Source organism: Pseudorca crassidens, chromosome 14, assembly GCF_039906515.1.
Source record: "Pseudorca crassidens isolate mPseCra1 chromosome 14, mPseCra1.hap1, whole genome shotgun sequence".
Lineage (NCBI taxonomy): Eukaryota > Metazoa > Chordata > Mammalia > Artiodactyla > Delphinidae > Pseudorca > Pseudorca crassidens.
Window position 1 is genome coordinate 42,864,649 of NC_090309.1, and position 16,235 is coordinate 42,880,883.

The 16,235-nt window shown below is 41.5% G+C and overlaps 1 pseudogene; it reads right to left on the reverse strand.

Annotated features, from left to right (window-relative positions):
- Positions 1–338: 338 nt before the first annotated feature.
- On the reverse strand, positions 339–5,314 carry LOC137205537 (lethal(2) giant larvae protein homolog 1 pseudogene; annotated as a pseudogene).
- Positions 5,315–16,235: the final 10,921 nt, after the last annotated feature.

The window sequence follows — 16,235 nt, forward strand, 5'->3', positions numbered from 1 at the left end:
GCAGTGGTTGAGAGTCCGCCTGCCGATGCAGGGGACACGGGTTTGTGCCCCGGCCCGGGAAGATCCCACATGCTGTGGAGCGGCTGGGCCCGTGAGCCATGGCTGCTGAGCCTGCGCGTCCGGAGCCTGTGCTCCGCAACGGGAGAGGCCGCAATAGTGAGAGGCCCACGTAACGCAAAAAAAAAAAAAAAAAAAAAAAACTGTCCAGCCCAGCACGGACATTAGAAAAATCCTTTCTGCAAAGGGAGTGGGAACGGACGGTGTGTGGAGTGGGAGGTAGCTTGGGATGCCTTGGCACCTGGGGTCCAGGGTGGCCACCTACCTGTAGGAAGGGTCAGTCTGAATCTGCCCCAGAGGCTCTGGGCCAAGTCCAGGCCCACAACCTGGGGTCAGGGTTGGCAGGTCCCACTGGAGCCAGCAGGTTAGCAGGTGTGGGTCCATGTAAAAGACCAAGAAGGGGTTGGGGTCCTGGGTTTCAGCTGCCAGCAGGGCAGGTAGGAGGTGGTCGGGTAGTTCTAGCCTTCCTCAGTTGATCAGGATGGCCCAGGCTCAAGCCCTGTCTTCTGCCAGCGTCCTCCGATTCTTCTCAGATTCCTCTACAGGGCCCAGGAAATCCTTCACGTCCTCCACCGTGACGTCCCCTGTCGTTCCAGCGTAGTGTCGTCACTGGTGGTCGAGTTGGTGGACATGGGTGAGAACACGCTTCCATCGCCGCTCCGTGGAGCCAAGACGATGCCTACGGTCCCGTTAGCCTGTCTCAGCTTTGGCAACTCTGGGAGCCTGCAGCTGGCACCGGTGGCATCGCGGGGGCCAGCTAATGTCCAGAGAGCCGAGGGGCTCTGTGACGTTCTGGACGCTTACAGAGAAGCGTTCAAGCTCCCATGGAGAAATCAGGTAAAAACTGGCTGTGGCGCCTGAAGACATAGGAGGTGACGCGGCTGTGTCCCCCTTCCGGCTACAGGAGTAGTACACCTGGGGTCGCAGGCCAGGCACCGAGAAGACATGGGCATTGCCCAGGCTGGGGAGGCAGACCAGGCACGTCTTGGCATAGTCCTCTCAGGCCACGCTGGCAAGTGTAGCCAGTGCCACCTTGTGCACGCGACAGCCTTCGTGGGCCATCGGCCTGAACTTTGTCTCGGCGCTTTCCTTGGGCAGCGTGAAGTCCTTGAACGGCCCCGCCCACCCGGTGAGCACGGCGCCCGCCCTACAAGTCCTGCGCCCGCCCTACAAGTCCTGCGCCTGCGCCAGAACCCACGAGGCCTCCTCATAGGTCAGGCTAGGGGCGTTTGCGTGCGTCCTACGCTGGGAGTGGTGACACGAGCCCGCGGGGCGTCAGCCGCTCCTCAGAGCCCTTCCGGCGACTCCCGCAGCTTCCTGACGCCTGCATGGCTGGAGCGTAGCAAACACGGAGCCCGAGTTGGTGTGTGGCTGCATCTCAAGGAACATGCCAGCAAAGTATCATAGACGTGCACAGCGCCCGGGAGGGAGTCCTCGGCTGACCGGGGCTGATGCAGAGCTGCAGTGGCATCATCCCCAGGTGTTGGGGGCAGGCCTGCTCCGCCAGCAGCGTGTCGGCTTTCTGAAACTTGCTGTTGGCATTAGCATGCTACTTCTTGCCTGAGACTCAGCTCTTCCGCATGCGCCCGAAAGACCACAGCAATTTTGTAAGCAGCTTCACCTGGGATAGCGGCCTCTCCATGGCCTGGGAGTCGTTGGGGTGAAGGGTTCACTTGGCCAGACCAGGGCTCTTGCACGGGTAGTCAAAGAGGCCAAAGCCATGACTTGTGCCAAAAGCCACAGGCTGCACTCGGCGTGCTGCGAGACGGCAGGGATGGCATCGGGTGACAGCACTGAACCAGCACATGGGCTGGAAGCCGGAGGCCAGGGCAGCGGCCCAGGCGCAGGATCAGCTGCCCACGGTCCTTCCACGTGAAGCCCTCGCGGTCCTGGAGGGGGTCTACGCTGGCCATGCTGACTGCCTGCTTCTAAGGCACGTTGATTAGCTCCAGCACCAGCACCTGGCCTGCAGTGCCGGCCATCACCAGCTGGGCTGTGTACTTGCAGAACTCCAACTTCTTTCTGCGCGCTGAGCAGAGGATCGTCGCTGCAGTGTTAGAAGCAGCCAATCTTAAGGAAGGGCGGCCAGTCGTCTACTGTGGCTTAGGCCAGGTTGTTGGCATGCGTGCTGTCCGTCTGGAAGAGGCCAGCAGTGCTCAACTTGCCGGATGGTTGGGGCGCCACAGCGGAGGCATCCCAGAACCGCATGATGCTGTTCTCATGGCCAGTCAGCAGCAGCCCTTGCTGCGATGGCTACGGACTAGGTTCTGATTCCAGTGATGGGCCAGCTCGTGGTGCAGGAGGCTGGCTGGGAGCTCTGCAGCTCGCTAGCGCTCACGATGCGGGCCCACAGCTTGTCTGGGACATTGGCGACATGGGCTGAACAGGTAAGAGTGGACAGAAACTGTCTTAATATTGAACATTTACAGGAGAATAATTTTTCTAGTCCTTAACCATACCATTTCACATCCAAACATAATGGGCCACTCAATGAGGAGTTGGGCGTATTCTTTTTTTTTTTTTTTTTGCGGTACGCTGGCTTCCACTTCTGTGGCCCCTCCCGTTGCGGACCACAGGCTCCGGACGCGCAGGCTCAGCAGCCAAGGCTCACGGGCCCAGCCGCTCCGCGGCATGTGGGATCCTCCCGGACCGGGGCACGAACCCGTGTCCCCTGCATCGGCAGGCGGACTCTCAACCACTGCGCCACCAGGGCGTATTCTTTATTTGAAACAGGCTAGGTATGAAGAAAGATGGAGGAATCACAGTATTAAAGATGGATTCTACTCGAACTGTCTGTACTGCAACATCTCTTAGTTCATACCAACAATATTGTTATATCTACCACTTGCAATTTCTAAGTCATTTTCTCATTAAATTAGCGGTTGAGCAGGTGTAGCTAAAAGTGTCTTCAGTCACTTCTGCCTTAATTTGAGAGACTTTTGCAAACCGTTGAAATTTAATTTTGGAATCTCATTCAGTAAGCTGGAAAAACAACAATGGCAAACTGGTGTTTTGGTGTTGCTTTTACATTTGGTGATACAGTTAGGGCTTTTATTACCAAAGGAAAGTGATAACTGTGAAAAAAATCATGACAGTTCTAACAATTAGTAGATTAAAGGTTTTATATACATTATCGAACTCCCTTCAGTGATTCTGGAAATAAGAGAGGTGTAAATGCTGCTATTTGTGTTTTCTACAGAAGTCAGTAGTATTAAATTATTAAAAATATATAATATATATTTTACATGCAAATATATATACAGTGTGTGTGTATACATACACACACACACAGAAAGAATAGCTTATAGCTTAGTTTTCCGAGTTTTTCAACTTTCTCTTCCTCATCAATGGTTTCCTTCAAGGATGTCTTTTATATAAAGCATCCTAGAATGTTCTGTTTCCCACCTCATTTATCATTTAGTTGCCATGTTTTATTCTTTGTTTCAACTGGCTAATGTTAAGAGATCGATGGTCCAGTACATAAACAAACTGACCAGAAGGGCTAGAGAAGACACCATGAGGCTCAGAACAAAACCCTTCTTACTGACATTTCCCTTATGAACACGGCCTGCTGAAAAGCTGTTATTGAATCAAGAATATATCACCAGGGCTTCCCTGGTGGCGCAGTGGTTGAGAGTCCACCTGCCGATGCAGGGGACACGGGTTCGTGCCCCGGTCCGGGAAGATCCCACATGCCGTGGAGCGGCTGGGCCCGTGAGCCATGGCCGCTGAGCCTGTGCGTCCGGAGCCTGTGCCCGACAATGGGAGAGGCCACAACAGTGAGAGGCCTGCGTACCGCAAAAAAAAAAAAAAAAAAAAAAAAAAGAATATATCACCAAATGGAGGTTTGAAATTGACCACTCCACCACACACTCACCACAGTTGCAAAACTACTGCCTTGAGTTGACATCTGTCTTCTTCTTGGGTTCCTAGACTTTGTCACTAATCTCACCATTGAGCAAATACAAGTACATCTGCTTTCCAAGAAAGGTTCCTTTGCATTACAAATATTACACTATAATTTCTAAGTTAGTGCAGTAACCCATAAACACTAGCGTTGCTCCCAAACTATGCTGAATGTACAGAGTAAACCATGAGTCACAAAATATTTTATCCAAAGCCAAGCGCATCCTTCATGTGAACAGTTTTTAAAACTGATGCAGACACGCTCATGAGCGACACTGTTGCTAATATTTAGAACTTTTTCTGACCTTTGAAACCATTCTTCAGCATTAGGTTTCAGGTCCTACAGTGAACGGAACACAAATCTTAAAGATGAACAAATGTAAATTAAGATAAGTGTATTTTCAGTAAATATACTGGAAGAGTATGCCAAAGGAAATTTTCACATTACTTCATTTTCTGAGCTTGAATTTTTGCTTTCTTATATAGACAAGTGCATACACACACACAAACACAGTCACACATATACCTGTTGGTACACACATGCCTTGTGTTCATTAAAAATGGGCTGACGTTCTGGATTTGATGATTTTCAGTGGCATAGCCTAACCAAAACTTTATCAATCAGGAATTTTAAAAGTCTGTCTTTTAGGATCTCCACTCATTCCCATCAGGTTTCTCTCCGAGTAGGTTCCCTTCTGCTGGTCAGAATCAACATTAAGAAGCATATTTGCTATCAGGTAGATCTCAACATCTGTTTTAGTTTATTTTTTTTTAGCAGCAGAACAGCCCAGATTTTCTTTGTAATTTATTTTTGATATCACTATCATTCCATTTTCTCCATGCTTCCCTTTTGAAGTACATTTAAATCTTCCTTAAAATATAGTGAGCACTCCTCTAGAGAACGCCTAACTTTATTTTAGTTCCTTTGATTTGTAATGCATAGCTTTAGCAGTCCGTCTCAACATATTATTTGTTTTCATCGCACTTGGTTACTTCCTTCCAAGTAATCCATTCGGTAACGTGTCTTATAAATCTCCCATAAACAGAGGTAGCTTTTAAAGAAAACAGGAAAACAACTGTGGGAGTAAATGTGTTGTCCTAATTGACAGGTGTTTTGACCACTAAACCACTTCTAAATTCTCAAATTGATGTGTTTGTGTGTGTGTGTTTTATCAGTCCTCCATGCTGTGTTGCCTGCTGATTTAGTTCAGTCTACTATCTAGGAAATAACTCCTTTCTTTCCAAGATCCAGGTCATTACTGTGAATAATTAAAAAGCAGGGCTCTGCCGTATTGGTAAATTCTTTCCACCTTGAAATAATTCCGTTGCCTGGCACAGCTGTGGTCATCATGCCCGACCCTTCACCCAGTTTTCAGGCTCCTTTGCCAGCTCCCTGCCTATGGTGGGTCTGCACTTTAGGTACTCACTTTCCTTGCTGATTTCCTGAGGATATAAGTATAATATTAAATGCACATGAAGTTCCTTACCGTGTTCCTCTTTTGTGCCAATTATGTATCTTGATTTGGTCTTTTGTGTCTATTTTTTCCTAACTTACACAGAACTTCTTCTCCAGCAAAATCGAATATGTGCAGCATCAGTTAGTGTCCTGCCCCAGATGTTCTCTCTCGCCTCTCTCAAGGTGCAAGCTTAGTGCTAGACTTTCCTTTTTTCATGCTGCTTAGAAATTCTATGACATTCATTGTCTGTGCTATTTTTGGTAGATGCCCAATAAATCTTTCTGAATTGAAATATGTATTTCTTTCATTAAAATATAAGCTCCTTGGGGACAGGGACTGTGCCTTAGTGCCACTTGCAATGTACATTTGGTATTAGATATTTTAATTTTGTTTTAGAAATTTAGTTATTTATTTTTTTGCTGTGTTGGGTCTTCGTTGCTGTGCGCGGGCTTTCTCTAGTTGCGGTGAGCGGGGGCCCCTTTTCGTTGCAGTGCGCGGGCTTCTCATTGCTGTGGCTTCTCTTGTTGAGGAGCACGGGCTCTAGGCGCATGGGCCCAGTAGTTGTGGCACGTGGGCTCAGTAGTTGTGGCGCACGAGCTTAACTGCTCTGTGGCATGTGTGACCTTCCCGGACCAGGGATTGAACCTGTGTCCCCTGCGTTGGCAGGTAGATTTCCTAACCAGTGTGCCACCAGGGGAGTCCGGTATTGGATATTTTAAAAACCTATTTTTTTGATTGACAGATTGGTTTGATAAGCTATTTTCCTTGAGTTTCTCTTTTTTAGAAAGGTCAGACTTTTGATTTGTCTACTCTTACAAGTCGTCTATTTCACATGGTAGTTCCTTAAAGGGATTTAGCTGTTTCCTTGTCACTATGTCACTATCCTTCTTCTGGCTCTTCTAGATTTTGCTGTGTGTATCTTATGGGGAAAGAACGCATTTGTCCAGTCTGTTTCTTTATAGGAATAACTGGAAGGGCAATAATTCGGCATTTGTTAGTTTTTAAAAAATGGAAGGAAGGGGAGGCTTTTAATTGTATGGGAAATTTAATTAGATTTAGACTAATTAAATTCATTTTTTATATTAACATGTGCACAAATATTATTGCATCTCGTTAGATTTCATTCTTCTAGCCTTACTGAACAATATTCAGTAGTAGTTTCAGATTACAATAAGTTCATTATGAAGATAAGGTGGAATTAGTGTAGGAAGCTCAGCTGGTTGAAGGGGTCTGTACTTTAATTACTGCAGAGGGTGTGCATATTAATTACAACACAAGTGATATTTACTGTACCTCAGGAACATATGACAGGGTAAAGATACTGACAGCACCAGCTAATAAACTCAGTATGATAATGAGGAGAAAAGACCATAAAAATAGAAGGAAATAAAATTATTCATAAAGTATATTGATCCCAAAGTAAAGACATTAAGCTCTGATGAAGGGCAACAAAAGGGAAGCTCCTCACTTTATCAAACAAATAACCAAAGTAGAGAAATGTTAGCAGGGAGACAGATTGTCATTATCCTGGTCACATGATCACACTCCAGAGAGTACACAGGAGCCATAAAATGGGAGATTTTTAATAAATCAGCAGAAAGCCATACTGTCACCTGCAGGAACCGAGGTCGCAGTGGCTAAGGACAGCTCCTGGGAGTGGAGAAGTCGGATATGCTGCAGGGCAAACAGGGAAGGAACCACACGCACACAAAATCTGTTTCAAGAGCCACTGTGGCCTCTGGAAAAGAGAGGGGGCACCTACAAATACTCTGAAAATAGTTCTCAGTAGCAACCCAGAGGCCATCACTCACTTTTCCCTGTGGTTTGAAATCACCAGCTGTGATTTTGAGATGGTGAAGGGAAACCAGTGGGGCTTGGTTGGATAATTGTTCCCAGGAAATGCTCATTTCTGCCATGATCCTGTCTAAATCTATACAGCTCAAAGGAAAGTTCAAATTTTGGCCTAGAGTGGTTAAATCTGAAGTTTTATTTGTTTTGTTTTTACATGGGCCTTCCAAAAGAATGGTTATTTTTAAAACAATTATTTAGTCAACTACTAGCATTTATAAACAAGTTTATTTTAGAAAAAAAAATTGGCCAACATGCTGATTCTTCATTTACATTAAATAATTAATATAGTCATGCTTTTGCTAAGTATGTATTTGTTATTTTGGAGTTTATTAGCCAGAATCTGCCAGATACTGCTCATAGTTGATATATCATGGAAAGAAAGGATATTAATTACCTATTTATTTTAACACGTGAAATGATGATGTGGACCAAACTCTTTGAATAGCTTTAAGTTAATTTTATGAGGAAAACATTTTTTTGTGGGCGTAAATATGATTTTACTGTATATTGGAAATATGTGATATATATTTGTATATGTGAACTTGAGTGTGTATATAATAGAATATGCAGTTCTGGTTCAAACACCTCCAAAGAATAAATTATTATTCACTAGAACCTAGAGAAAATGGAGAGAAGGGCATACCTAGGGCAGTACATAACCTGGGCCTGCATCTTGGTAACAAAATTAGAGTCGTCTGGAGACAGAAGACAAAAGAAGAGAGTCCTCATTTTGGTTGAAATCCATAAAATCATGAACTGAAAGGATTAGACATCAAATTACAGAATTAAATTATGGAAAAAAATCTCACTTTGCAACTTAGGCAAGACAAATACAAGGAATAACTGATTCCCTCACATCTGAAGTATTTTAAGTTATGCATCCCGGAGCAGAAGTGACGATAGCCCTGGACACTATCATGGAGTAGGGGTGCCATCCCTTGTTTCCAATTTCTCCCTCTGCCCTTTTCAGGGCCTTACTTTTATCCATCCCTAATATATTCCTGTGGTTTCACGCTAGCTTTTCTCTCCTTTGGTGGTGGTTGAAAAGTTGTTTCACTCACATTAAGATGAAATATATCCAGCGATATTTTTATTTTAATAGCACAATGCTTCATGTAAGCTCACATGTTATAACTTGACTGTTAATGAAGTAGTTATATACAAGTAGAAGAATCCACCTGAAATTACTCAGATGTATCAAATATGCCTATGACCCACATGAAAGGTCAAACATAGAACATGGGGAAAAGTGGTAATTCAAGTTTTATAATTGTTATTGTTGTGAAATGGGTTACTTTCTTTTTTTAAAAATTTTTATTGGAGTATAGTTGATTTACAATGTTGCGTTAGTTTCAGGCAAAGTGAATGTTATACATATATCCACTGTTTTTTTTTAAAGATTCTTTTTCCATATAGGCCATTACAGAGTATTGAGTAGAGTTCCCTGTGGAAATGGGTTACTTTAATCAATATATGTGTGACATTACAATGTTAAGGCACAAGGCTATGGGACTGTTTGGTACCTGGAACGTGGTGGGTTGGTGTTTGATAAATATTTATTGAATGAATAAATAACAAATGATTGAATGAATTGACCTCAGGTGGTGTTTGATCAGTCTTTGAAAATTATTGGCAGTGTTTCTGCTATGCCTAGTGAACTGGGTACTGGCTGTCACACTGGCCTTGGGCTTTTGTGCTAGCAGGCCCTAATTACCGTATCTCTGTCATCACCTGAGATGTGAATGCTGGCTGGAGGATTACCACTGTTGGGTGGCTAGGCCCTTGCCCCGTGTTTGGATGTAAAGGATGGAGGTCATAATGGGAGATTGATGCACTTGTGTTGAAATCTGGAACATGAAGCTGTCTGCATCTCACCCCTTGGGAGGTTCAAACAGTTATGATAAATATAAATAGCTTTAGCAGACTTTCAGTTATCAAGATGTTGATGTATGTTTTCTTGTTCAAAATATCCTGACACTTGGAATCAAAAGAATGGTTTAGGTGCATACCAATTATATGTACAAGCTTCTTGGGAACAGAAGGGAAATTCCAAGCCTATGACCCCCTATCAACTACGATTTAGGCTGGGCTTAGTTGAGTATAATTCTGATTTTCTGTTAGTGTTTTATGGGTGCCTGATATAACATTACTTCTCTTTGACAAGGTTTCAAATTTTTCCTCTTAGTATGATTTTTCCTGAAAAAATCATACTAAGAGGAAACTCACAAGGTTCCTGCTGCCCTTGTGCCATCTCATTGCCCTTAGCTTCTTCCCTTCCCTCATATACATTGCTTCAGTGACCTGTAGTTCATTGTTCACCATTATTTTTCATCCTTTTCCCATCTATTGATAATTTGGTTCTGATACTGTTTCTGCAATTGATACTTTCTCTTTTACGTGGTCTTACCTTACTGGTTAATTTTTTAACTTGCCATTCGGGAGCCACTCTTTTCTTTTTCAGCAGAGAAAGAGTTGAGTTTATTGAGAAACTAGTTTAGGGACATCAATCGATCAATGTCCATTTAAGAAAGGTCAGTCTTTAGCTTCCTTCATTTATTTCTTCTTTGAATTATGAGGAGATAAAGAATATTTGATGCAGGTATTAAATAGACATGGAGTCTGATGTTCAACATGTTGGAGAAAGCAGAGGATTTAGGAATTAAAATAGCAGTGAGACAAAATGGGTTGTATTACCTAAAGATTGGGATAACAGCCTATATCATCAACTTAAGGAGATTGTTAGTTTTACATTTGAAATAAGTATATGAGCGATCTAACCACACTACATTGGTTAAAGTTAAATATTTAAGTTTAAACACAATAAGTGACCTTTAAAAATATGAAATTACATTTGACCCAATATGCTTTGTAATCTCTACAGTTACAGGGAGCCACAAAACCCTTGTGTTTCAACTACACAGAACATCTTGTTGATTTTCACTGCAGTGGAGTGAAAATTAGAGAAATTTCCCAAAGCATTTGAACCTTAGTGCAGAGTTTAAATCCTTTATGCACCTCAAGCTCCAAGTAATTTCATAGATTAAAGTTTCAGAAGGTTAAGTTTCTGGTATAAAAAGTTTGTGTTTGTGTACATTGATAATTAGAAAAAAGTATTTCATGAAAATCTGAGGAGGTATGATTGAACAGATAATTAAAAATCGTAACATTCTAATCAATAAAAGAGATGGATACGATTGCTCTTGCCATTCTATTTCTTGGACCTTGTAAATCTTCATAAATCCTTTTCCTTTTTTTTTTTTTAAGATCATGTTGTATATTCATTACCACAAAGTGGGAGTCATAGTCAAGGTTTCCTGTAAGTCTTAGGTTGTAGAGCTCCAACGAATGTGCTAAAGTAATAATTCATTGAGAAACCTCAAAAGTGCCTCGTAGAATATGGTATTAATAGAAATGGAGGAGCAGAAAAGGCAACCTGTGATGGAAAATTCACAAATCTCTTAGAAATTGTCAAATGGATCAACATCACTAGGAATTCTTGAGAAGAGGGAAGGTGCTGTGCTTGTATTTGATTTAACAATAACAAACACCAAAGCAAAACTGATTTCATTTGGGAAGGATCATTTTTTCAGTTACCTTTTCTGAAATAATCCCCACCCTCTGTTCCCTCATTCCTGTTACAATTAGTCATTACCTACTGTTGCTTGTGATTTGTTGGCAGTCTCTAACTGCAATCTGTTGCTCTGTGACAGATCGATTCTTTTAGCCCAGACTCATTCCTGAATTCAGCCAAAATTAAAAAGAATTATATATATCTGTGTGTGTACATACACACACACACACATTATATTCCTCTGGCTAATGTGGCAGATCATTCTTTAAAAAGGTGCTTTTAAGGGAGACCATTAATGAACCTTGCATGTATACAGCAGGAGTGAACACTATTAAGTGACCCCCTATGCAGAATGGGTTCAGAATGCAGATGTGTAGACTGTGGACTTTGAAGTACATTCTTTTAAGTCGTCACTTTTAAAGGAGATAATTTCAGAGCAATATTTTTGTTAGAGAAGAGGTGTTGCTTCTGAGCCTACTGAAGAGAATTTGTAGAAATCTTGTTTATACCCACACACATAGATGTATACACACACCACTGCATTTAAATAATTCCAGTAAGATTCATATTCCTCGGGTTTTTTCAGAAAAAGAAATTAAAGTTTTGTTGCAATCAATTTAACAGTCAGAGCTTTGGTGTAGCAAAATATATGCTTCGTAGCCCTTCAAAATTTATGCAGTTTGTACATATAGATATATGCTGTATATATTTTGAAGTGATTCGTATGTTGAAGTTTTTTCCTCACTTAAAACCATGCCGCATAATTGATTGGGAGAGTTACTGTCGTCACAGTCTATTTTTGCAGCAAAGCAGAGGCTATTTGAGATGCTTGTGGGTTTTTTTTTTTTTGTTTTTTTCTTAAATGCTTTTACTTTTGCAAGGAAAGGAAAAACTAGTCATTATATAGCAAGATACTATTCATTGTTGGTTTGTTCTGAACAATGCGGAATTAAGTCACATTATTGCATGACAAGATCAATATGTTAAAAAAACACATTTTCTCCATTAGCCTTTGGTGTTACTGTTGTCTGACTCAGTGCAACTGTATTTGGTGAAACACACACACAATCGTACACACTCATATACTCACTGACATTTTAAAAATGTGTAGTCTGTTGAGTTTGCTACCTTACAGATCCAAGGAACAGCTTGCTTCTCGACATTTATATATAGTGTTACCTCCGTCCCAAGGCCAGGGCCACAAGAGTTGCCAAATTAAGGAAATTGGTGGGCTAGCGAGGAAAATACTGCTGAGCCAAAAGGCAGATGTTTCACTGTATGTTATACATTGGTGGAATACCCTCAGTCGGTCAGCATCATTTTCTCAAAGTATAAACTAGCCACTCTCCTGGTTCCTCTTTCCGTTTCAGGTTTTTAAAGGGGCCCCTTGTTTGGCTGCTGGAAAACTACCAGCTTTCCTCACTCTAGAAATAAGACAAGGTAGTCATTCATGACCACTTGAGAAATTTACTTGAGAAATTTCTTACCACTTGAGAAATTTACTCTGACCACTTGAGAAATACTTAAAAAATCTTTTTCAAGCTCAATTTGGAAGGTGGCTGTAGGTATTATGGTCATTATGCAACTTTACAAATAGATCCATGACAGCTGATACAGAATTTAAACAGTGTATCAATATATGCACGCCATAGGGGCTAGTCAATAGCATAGGCAGGATTAGGTTGCAAAAGGCTTGCATTTTTAGTCTAATTACTCTTCTTATCAAATCCTTTTATGAATAAAGAAAAGTCCTTAAACATAGAAGTGTGGAAATTGAGAACTGAAAATGTTACTCCAAGTAACCAAGGGATATAGAAAGGGGCAGCTCTATTATACTTTGTTTTGCATTATTACTGCCTTTAAAATCATTTAGTGTAATCTTTTTCCAAAATTATAAGGATTTTTTCTTTACAATGAAAAATGTTTTTTACAATTTTATAACTTTACAGACTTAAGACTAGAAAAATTATTTAAGTGAACACACTAATTCATTGAAACATTACATAAGATTAAAGTCTACTTTTAACATGATATTGTACATAGGCTCTAAAGACTTATCAAATTATTTGGATTTTACTAGATCTGAATAAATAGCAGAAAACACACAGTAACTAATTCAAACATATTTCTTTGTTCTGGTAAATTACTACATATGCTTCTAGCTCCCTAGTATCGGTGGTTCTATAAAAGGAGAATTTCTTTTTTTTTGCCATCCCAGTGTGTTTTATCCACCATTTAAAAACACATTTGAAATATATTGCAATCGTGTGCGAAGTGACATAAATACATTTGGTGATTAATATTTATTTGATCAACTGTGAGTGCAACAATATGACTTCTAATTTGAAACCACACAAGCTTCCTTTTCAGCAATCCTGCCTTTCAAAGCCTTTCATTTGCTGTAGCACAGGCTGATCTTGGAAAGAGAATCTGTTAGACGTACTTTACCCTACCCTTTTTCCAACTTAACTGTTGAAACAGGACAGTGGGCATTTAGCCCTATTTCCAGGTGTGCCATACTGAAAGTTGTAAAATGTGTGAGGGGATGGGGAAACTCTTAGACTCTAGGCCTCTGGGTGATTCCGGAGAGCTTGGCCTGTTGACATTTGTTCCAGGGTGTGTGTGTATTTGAAGGTCTATATTACGTTGTCTGCAATATATAAACACACTCCCATACATATTCTGTAAAAATGGCAGAGTAGATGTCAGGAAGGCATCTCCCAATGTTAAATAATGATTCTGTTCCTTCTCATATTGTTATTCCTATTGTTTTATTTCTATCCCCTGTGCTCGTGGTGTCTTTTGTGGTGCTTCAGCTGTGATGAGATGGCGGGTGAACAGCTTCCTCCAGAATTGACGCCAGCTGGTTTGGAAGACTGGCAAACCCTCAACTTTCCCTCTATCCACCACGTTAGAGATTGACTTTATTATCTGCTGTAGCTCCACGCCATGCCCAGTCTCCAGTGGCCCAGAATGCAGGCACGTAACACAGCCCCATTCACCATCGCACTTATTTTGATTTAGTCACAACTTCAGGAATTGCCTTTTAACAACAACCTCAAAAAAAGTGAGGGTCATCTACTTCTAATGCTGGAAACCCTGTGATAATCTGTTCCATGCATTCAAATGAAAATATGACTTCTTGGCAGAGAATAGCATTATAATGTAAAATCCCATATGCTGTTATACAGTATGTTGCAATCTGTTTTACGGCTGCCTCTATTCTAACGAGTGAATACTGCCAATAAAGCAATTGAAGATAACACTAATTGCTTATTTCTGTGATCCATAATTTTTATGGCTGCCTTATAGCTCTTTAGTCAAATAGATGCTTTTTGGCCTTTAAGATCTAGAACTCACGTACTGTAGCAGTTGAAACTGGAAATGTACATGCTGGCCTGAGAGGCTTTTCTGTACTCGATGGATAGGATTCAGCAGAAAAATAATGGAAAGGTGCGAAAAAAATATAGAAGTCTTAAATGGGCTCTGACAGGTAAACACAAGATTTTATCAGTACTTGGGTAACTTTAAATAAATGTATACATATATGGCTGTGTATGAAACAAAATTAGGCTGTTAGGTCTTCTTTGCCTTCATGCATTTTGGGGCCTGTTGAACGCAAAAGTAACCATGGAAGGCGTTGGTGGTGTGTGAGCACAGCTAGTTGGAGACTGTGTTTGATCTTGGCCTTTTCCACATACTGACTTCGTGATCTTGAGCCAGTGATTCAGCTTTTCTGAGTTTAGGTTCCTCTTAGGAATGCTGTGATGACTAACTGGATGGGACACACTTTGATGACTGTAGAATACTGTACCCATGTTAGTGATTGTCTCTGCTTGATCCCTGTTTGGGGCCATCATGACATGCTTTCTCATGAATAATCTTATAGAAACTCCAGATTATACAGCATTTGTCCAAGAATTTTTCCAGTCTTTTGCCCCTCAAAGACTGTGGGCCAGCCTAGGGGCCTCCCCTAGGAGCTTGGTAGAGACGCAGGATCTCTGTCTCCACCCCAGACCTGCTGACCAGACTCTTCCTTTTATCAAGATCCTTAGGTGATTAGTACACACGCTTGTCTAACGTACCTCATAGATGAGGGAGTTGAGATGCAGCAAGGTGAAGTGATTCTCAAGAGGTCTGTAGTGTGTTCAGAGTTAAGCTGGGACCAGAGTCCAGGTGTTCAGACCCTAAATCCAATCCACACTTGTCTCCACCTTAAAATATAGAAGGTTTAATTTTATCGTGTGACAGATTTCAGATTAACTACATAGGCTCAAAAGTGGGCAACATGTTTGTAGCTTAAAATAGTATAAGTCAGAAAAGCCATCTGTTTCTGCTTTATTTGGTCAGATAGCGAAAATAAAAATCAAAGCAATCAATAGGTTGTATTACTGAGCTTAAATTATATATAAAATGTGTCTAGAGTACCCATAGATAGATTTCTATTCATGAAGTTCAGTAGACATGTTCTCAAATTCTCAGATGGAAGAATTTAAGATATATGCCCTTAAAGTCAGACAAAGTGCATGTGCAAAGATCACAGGGACCTACTATTCCAGTTTTCTATTTGTATCCAGCTTTCTAGCTATTATGATCTCTTTGGTAGGAAAAAGAGGTGATGCTTATGTATAAATAAGTATTTATTTATCCTGTTCCAACAGAAATGTACAATGTGCTGTGCCCAAATAGAAGTGCAAAAGGATTTTACAAACAATAGCTTAACAATGCTCATAATTCCCTGATGAGGTATATACTCTAGTTCTACCAATATATATGTTATCGGACACACCGGCAATGTTGCATTTATTAAAAGCTGAGCATTGTGAACTACATATAAATTATTATCTCTTATAATATTCACCAAAACTCTATGGGGTGCTGTTATTATCCTCATTTTATAAGTGAAATGATGACCTCAGGTTGAGAGAGGTCAAGAAAAGAATGTGCCCAAGGACACGTAGCTGCAAGATGTAACAGAGGGAGAACCCTCAGGAAGGAGGAGTTTAAGTGAACCTTCTAAATTAATATTGTGACTTGGGGGTAAAACTTTTGAGTCCTAACCCCTCATGTTCTACTTTCATTAGAGCTCTTCTCTAGACCTGAACCTCTACTGTAATTTCATGCAGTGAGGTTGGGGTGGTGGTGGCCTTTTCTCCCTTTTGCACGCAGCACACGGATGGGTGGGACAGCTGAGGCCCCGGACTCCTCAGAGGAGCCTGCAGCCGGGGAAGGAAGGAGCCTTAAACTCGTCTCCTCTCCACAGTCAGATCTGCTTCGCCAGAGATGCCGAGTCTAGGTTCTTGACTCAAAGGCTCTTGTTCTCTAGAACTGAGATGGACAACAAATAAGGTTTGTGATATAAATGCCAACATGCTTGTGAATGAAAAGTACTT